The sequence below is a fragment of the Fragaria vesca genome, linkage group LG2, assembly GCF_000184155.1.
Source record: "Fragaria vesca subsp. vesca linkage group LG2, FraVesHawaii_1.0, whole genome shotgun sequence".
Classification (NCBI taxonomy): Eukaryota; Viridiplantae; Streptophyta; class Magnoliopsida; order Rosales; family Rosaceae; genus Fragaria; species Fragaria vesca.
Genome location: NC_020492.1, coordinates 24,565,698 through 24,573,552, shown reverse-complemented (window position 1 = coordinate 24,573,552; position 7,855 = coordinate 24,565,698). Strand labels below are relative to the sequence as shown.

The following is a 7,855-nucleotide window of genomic DNA, read 5'->3' as shown; positions in this document are numbered from 1 at the left end:
TACCGCACTTTAGGATCGGAGGCATATACATCCCCGTTATTATTACTCGAATATGTTAGAAACTCGAATATACAAGCCCATTTCTGATTTTTTGCAGTTAAGAGGAGTAACCCATCTCGAACCCTCATCATTATTATTGTGCCAATAGTAGTTGTTTTGGTACTACTTATACTTCTCTGCATTTACTTAAGTATGACAAGGAACAAGAAAAAACTGCAGGCTGAAGGTAAACTGAGAAGATCAGCTCATTTCCAGTTTTCTAACTTCCAGTGAAATATTTTTATCTAATGGCCAAACCAATTAGGCTATTACTGTATAGTGATGCATGCTTATTTGAGACATTTTTTTTCTTTATGTTGAAGCAGACGAAATGAGAAGAGCGGAAGCTATACAATTTGACTTTGGTGCCATTAGAGTTGCGACAAATAATTTTTCTGAAACAAATAAGATCGGACGGGGCGGATTAGGTGTTGTTTACAAGGTACTTAATTAAGCATAATTGTACATGACCATTAATATACAGTAGTATAATTAAACCTTTTGAATTTCTGGAAATGCAGGGTAAGCTTTCAACTGAAGAAGATGTTGCGGTGAAAAGACTTTCAATGGATTCAGCACAAGGAGATACTGAATTCAAAAATGAGGTCCTGTTAATGGCCAAGCTTCAACACCGGAATTTAGTTAGACTCCTTGGATTTTGCCTTGAAGGACATGAAAGAGTTCTTGTGTATGAGTTTCTTCCCAAAGGCAGTCTCGATCAATTTATTTTTGGTATGCCTAGATATATCATATATGGTTTCCAACTTCCCATGATGCCTTTATTTTCTAAATAAATCATGTTTATTATATGCTTTAATTTCATGCTGAAGCTAGTGAAGTACACTGCAACAAATATGTACATGACAGAACAATATATCTACATGAATATTTGCAGATCCAATAAAGCGCTCGCAGTTGAATTGGGATATTCGCTACAAAATCATACTAGGCATCAGTAGAGGGCTCCTCTACCTTCATGAAGATTCTCGTCTTAAAATTATTCACCGTGATCTCAAAGCTGGCAATATTTTGTTAGATACAGAAATGAACCCCAAAATTGCAGACTTTGGCATGGCAAAGTTGTTTCTACTTGATCAAACACGAGCTGAAACCAATCGAATCGTCGGGACCTAGTAAGTATATATATATATACTAGCCAGTACATGCTATACCTTGGTTTTTTCACAGTTTATGATAAACAAATGGTTCCAATTAAATCTTCAGCACCATAAAACATCATACAATTTTGTGTTCTGTTTGAGAAATCATCAGTTGATAGATGCTACTTTGTTGATATGCTTATAGCGGGTATATGGCTCCGGAATACGTCTTGAGGGGGCAAGTTTCTGTCAAGTCCGATGTTTATAGCTTTGGTGTGTTGCTTTTGGAGATAACAAGTGGACAGAAGAATAGTTCTTTTCATAATGGGGAGAATGATGAGGGTCTTATAAGCTGTGTAAGTGGGACATTATTTTCGTTTTCTTATGCCTTTTGCTGCAGTCGAAATACAAATGCGAGTAAGAACATCAACAAGTATGTCTAGCTCTAATTTTATTTTGCAAATCCATATATAACAGGCATGGAAAACTTGGAGGGAAGGGACAGCTTCAAATTTCATAGATCCCACCTTGCCAATGGAATCGACAGGCGAAATAATGAGATGCATCCACATTGGATTGCTATGTGTTCAGCAAACTATAGCTGATAGGCCAACCATGACTTCAGTTATTCAAATGTTGATTAGTCCCTCTCTCACTGTTCCGGTGCCTTCAGAACCTGCATTTTTTCCGGCCATTGTAGTAAGGTCTAATGCGCACTCAGTTAATGAAGCTTCAATTACCGATCTATCGCCTCGTGGTTGACTTGAAAATCATCGGAAATCAAGTTTATCGCAATCAGTTTCCATATCATTTATTCAATATATATACTGCATGTTTCTAAACATTTCCCTTCATGATGAGGAGATATTTCAATAATCAAAACCTTTTACCGATTTTAAGATAGAGCCGCAGTCGTATTCATCATTCTATATTAGAAACATGTTAAACTTTGTTCTATTTTACTTATCATATAACACGAGCTCACCATTTTTTCAGCCATGATTGCTGTAACGTGTTCCAATAATTGAGAAAATACTCAGGAAGAGACCATGTTAGGGCAAGAATACAAATACACGGTTCCAAACCAAGTTGACCAAATTCATATTTTTCTTGGATATCATGGCTAAAACTCCTAAAAGAATACGACTCGGCACCAAAACAGGAAAACTCATGCTCAAGCAATTTGTGAAGCATATATATTTGTGGTCAGCATGTGCAACCCCATGAAATCGAAAAAAATAAAATAAAAAAACCCATGAAATGAATTTAACCTTAAATCGAATATTGTCATACTAATACGATGTACGGTGAACTTAATCCTACATCGAATATTGTCATACTAAACAATCCTAAATGTGCACACTCTTCAGCTTGCCAAAATTATAATGCCGGATCCACGTGATTGTTTTCGATTGAAGTATGAGAACAACAAAGACGAGAGTGGAAATCGAGCAAAACTATCGGCGTTGAAATCCAACGTCTGCTTATAAACTGCTTCTTTAAGTCATAGAGTATTGTCCCCCATTCCCTCAAACAAGTTAATTAAGCACGCAATGGTTTCCTCAAAATCTCTTTTGCTTCTTTCTCTCGCCCTGATCATCAGTATCAATCAGCTTCAAGCCCTTGAGCCAAGATACTTCCAAGACAACTATTGTTACAACATCGACGTTAATGGTACCTTTGGCAAAAACCTCAATCATCTTCTTTCCTACCTCCCCTTGTCCAGTAACGCCACTTATACGGGGGTTTACTGTTCATCTTATGGCGAAATCCCCGAAAAAGCTTACGCAACCGGTTTTTGTAGAGGAGATCTTAAGGCCGACGCCTGCGCTACTTGCTTCAGTGAATCCGCCTTTCGTCTTGTCTCAAACGCTTGCCCTGAAGAGAGGGAAGCATTTGTTTGGTACGAGAACTGCACGCTGCGCTACTCAAACCGCTCTATATATGGAATCATGAACGATACTCATGCTTCGATTCAATATTATGGCAATATGTCATCTCCAGAAAATGAATTCAGTCGACGGGTCACAACGTTCTTGGGAAGACTAAGAAGTGAAGCATTATCAGATGGTGATGTTCGTAACTTTGCTTCAGGGTTCTCAGAGGCTCCGAATAATTCGACTCTTCAGCTATATGAAATTATGCAGTGCAGTCCAGATTTGTCAGAGGAGGACTGCAACAGTTGCTTAGGTGGGGGTTCGGACATGCTGCAATGTTGCTATGCATCTTGGACATTTGTTACGATAAGTTGTAATATAAGGTATGAACCTTCCCTCTTCTTTGACCCTGCAACTGATCCGACACAATCGCCACTGCCATCAGCAGCTACGACATTAATGCCTCCGTCACCATCAGTCAGTGACACCGCAAGTAATGCCGGAGGTACGTATAAAAGGTTTATTTTAGTTTCATAGTAATTTGAAATCTTTATATATAGTACTTGTCGCAATGTTAATACGTACGTACGTACATTTTCTATTCTGATCTTTGCAGGAAGAAGAATAACACCTCTCGGAGTCAATATACTCTCAGTCGTTGTTTCTATGGTGCTCAATCGCATCATTCACGATCACTGGTTTTAATGACTTTCTCTTGAGTTTGGGTTGCTCATACTGCCAGGCACGAGCAATTTTCGTTTCAGTGACCTAGCGTTGAGTTTCTTAATTAACCTCTTGGTTTCATTCTATTCTTCTGCATGTTTTGTAATATGACTTGGATTATGTTGTAATTCAACATCAAGGGCTTGGATCTCCAACAAATATTACATTCATTTTTGTGGGACTGCAATTGAGCATCCACGTGTACTTTTTAATTGCTTATACTATGACGGTTAGTATATAGTATAATGTTTCTACCTAGTACTACATTATTCATAGGTATAGGTACGTACATATGCATGCTGCATGCATGTTCATACATGATCCCCAGATTCTTCTTAATCAGTAACCATTGATAGCAGCGAGACAATCATAGATCTCATACGGTGGGTTCCTAAGCATGCCTACTTGACTATCTTGTCATATTAAGCATATATAGCTTGTTTGATCTGATCGATGGTTTTGCTAGTTTGGAGTTCACATACTAATGCATAACTATGACTTCAAGTGTCTTGTACCATTTGGTTGCCTCCAGATTTCCGTTTTTCCTATCTCGATCTCAATCTGTTACTACCATGGTGGCCATGAATATGAGTCAGCTTCAAGCCTTTGCGTCTTCAAAGACAACTTCTGTGTTCTTGTACACTCTACCACACCACAGAAACGAAATTGACGAAACAATACATTGATACAATCATACAATATCATATAATAAGGAAAACTAGCTAACAAAAACGAAATTGAGGAAGATCCAAACAGTTACTATTGCAACCCGATAAAATGAAGGGAGAAGTCACAACCTACCAAACTTTTTTCCATGTTATGTGGTAGTGTGGTTCCATGATTTGGTCTCATTTTCCTTCACATTTGTTTTAGAATTAAATTCAGTTTACCCCCATGAGGTTTGAGAGTAACTTCATGTTAATCCCTATACTTTTAATTTCATCAGTTTATCCCTCAAACTTTTGAATTTTCCTCAAACGTGACCAAATGTCCTATATTCTGTCTAAATCGGACGTTAATTTCTGATAATTTTAACCTTAACTGTGAGGCCAGGATCTAGAATTTGGGCAAATCGGATCTTATATGTCAAAATCGGACCTTAACTGCTGATAATTAAAGGTCAATTCAAACGGAATATGAGAATTTGGGCACGGCAGACAGAAATTGAAGAGTTCAAGGGGTAAACTGATGAAAATTAAAGTGTAGGGACTAACATGAAGTTACCCCCAAACCACAAGAGGGTAAACTGAATTTAATTCTTTGTTTTAATTCATCCAAAGTTCTAAACACATATCCTAATAGACTTGATCAACTGACGCGGTACGTAGCCGCAACGTGAAGTCATGAACCAAGTCCAACACTCCAAACGCATATAAAATCTTTGCAAATTCCTATTGTGTCGATCAATTATCTGAATACCAAAAAAGAAAAAGAAAAATTGAAAGTTGACTTATAATTATATATAGAGCTCAATCTGCCAGTAAAGTACCAAAGAAATGATTTGCTCAAGATTTCGATCATTCCTTTCTCTCATTCCCATAATCATCACGATCATCAATATCAGACCTACTCATCAAGCTACTCACCAAAAAAAAAGACCTACTCATCAAGCTGAGTATTCCTTTCAAAGCAACGTCTGCCCTAAAACCCCCTACAACGGGACCTTCGGCAAAAACCTCAATCATATCCTCTCCTCCCTCCTCTCTTCAATCAACGCCACCAACTCCACCGGGTTTTATAACTCCTCGTACGGAGACATCCCTGACAAAGCTTACGCTATTGGATTCTGTAGAGGAGATCTCAAGCCCCCTGCCTGCGCGGCTTGTCTCGCCGCCTCCAGCACCGTTATTGTCCAAAACGCTTGCCCTAATACGAAGGAGGGAGGTATAGGCTCCATAAATTGCACGCTACGTTACTCCAACAGATCCATTAGTGGCATCAGACTAACAGCTCCGGCTATCTCTGGCTATGACAAAGGTGACAATATCTCATCATCCCTAGGGTTTGATTATAGTCAACGACTCACCACATTATTTGAAACATTAAGAAGTAAAGCCGCGGCGGGCAGTGTTCTTAAATTTTCTGTTGGACACTCAAACGCTCCGGTTAGTTCTGGTATAACCATTTACGGACTTGCACAATGCAGTCCAGATTTGTCGGAATCAGACTGCGGTGTTTGCTTTAGCAATGCTTTGAAGCAGCTCCCTCCTTGTTGTTATAAATCTTGGACTTATGTTGGTCCTAGCTGTAGCTTAAGGTATGAACCTTACCTCTTCTATGACTCCTCAACTGATCCGACACCACTGCCTCCGCCATCACCACCGCCACCGCCATACTCTGCCACTAGTAATTCAGCAGGTATTTACCGGATATAATAATATGATATATATATATTGCTTCAATAGAACTCGCTATATCGATAATAATACATGGTTTCTTTGCATACTGATTAGAAGTGACGATGGGATTTTCAATAATTTGCAGGAATCGGAAGTAGTACATCTCGGATGGTCATCAGTACTCTTGTGCCGATCCTGGTTTCTATATATGTTGCTATTTGTATCTCATTCTCTGTCAACTGATCTTGGATATAGTTTTCACTTGGTTTGGTTTGGATTTACTGTAATTTGGGTTCTTATTCAATAAGACGTTTTCTGAATACTACTTAATCTTTCATTGTTTTTGACTCACATTAACTAATCAACCGTATGATTATCACTTCCATTTCACGCATTAAATTGATTGATATATTAAGTGTGACTCGCTCGTACTAATGTACTATTATGTAGATGAAAGAAAAGAACAATAAGATACTTGGAAAACCAAGTAGCTAGGCTAGCTCCTTAGTTGACCGATACAATATTACACCTTGATCGACGACACGGTAGCGTGAATCAGGTCCCATGTACGTTTATAATCTTTGTCAATTGCATTTTCTGCCTCGGTCGATCAATTGCTCATTAGTGACTCCAACTCGATTCACAAGCAGATTGAAAGAAAGTGTTCTAGTTTTAGAGATTGTAAGTGGACAAAAAGATTTAGTTTTTTTCTTGACGAAGATAATGAAGATCTTTTAAGCTATATGTAAGTAAAACAGTATTATCTCTGTCAGCTTCTGTAATTGTGATTTACACGAATGGTTCCGTTTGAACATATTTTGTTCAGTTGATTCATTTAATATAATTCGGTACCCAAATGATCTCCAAATTAGATGAAACTTTGCAGGAATGATCTACACATTATGTTCTAGACACTGAACGGTGGAAATGTGCAAATATGACTTAAAAGTGAGCGAAATGAGAAGCACCATACTTTAATTTCAAAGTGGTGTTTCACTCTGGAAGGGAACTGTATATCAATATATGTGGCCTTATATTGTATATGCATGTAGCGAATATATTGACACTTTATTTCATTCACAATCTAAAAACATGGTTTTGACCTAGAGATTATTTTGTTCAACAATAGGTGCCGTGCGGATGCAAATTTACTGACCACCCTTATTTGCCCACCTTTATGCCCACCTACCTAGATTTCTGCCATGTGTTCTTTCTTCTAACCATCTTTAACCATGGTTGACTATATATAATTTCAATAATAAATTTCATAATTCAATTTCCTTTAATTATAATTTAACATTTTGACTCAGCTTAGAAAAAACAAATCAAGCTAAATCTGAATCGGTGTAAGTTTATGACTCGTTTTGATGAGTAAGAACAAGAACAACAAGAAGAAGCTCATAAGAGCAACCACTCTCCACTTAAATCGATGACCCTCCCGTTCTTGCTCCCCCATTTAATCCAGACTGAATGATTGGCATTATTAGAACAAAGTCCTTGATAATTGTTATATGAATCTGGGCAAAAAAAAAAAAGAATTAAATTCAGTTTACCCCCTTATTGTTTGAGGGTAACTTCATGTTAATCCCTACACTTTTAATTTCATCAGTTTACCCCTGAACTCTTCAATTTTTGTCTGTCGTGACCAAATTCTTATATTTTGTTTGAATTGATCGTTAATTCTAGATACAAGCCCCATTGTTAAGGTTAAAAATTGTCATTTAACAAAAAAACTAGTAGAAAAAAAAAATTAAAAAAATCATTCCTTTTTATCCCT

General features: G+C 37.6%; 1 pseudogene; it reads left to right on the top strand.

The window, feature by feature from the left end:
• LOC101306792 overlaps positions 1-7,855 on the top strand; it is a pseudogene marked incomplete at its 3' end in the record, with an annotated part of 31,610 nt that overhangs the window by 8,305 nt on the left and 15,450 nt on the right.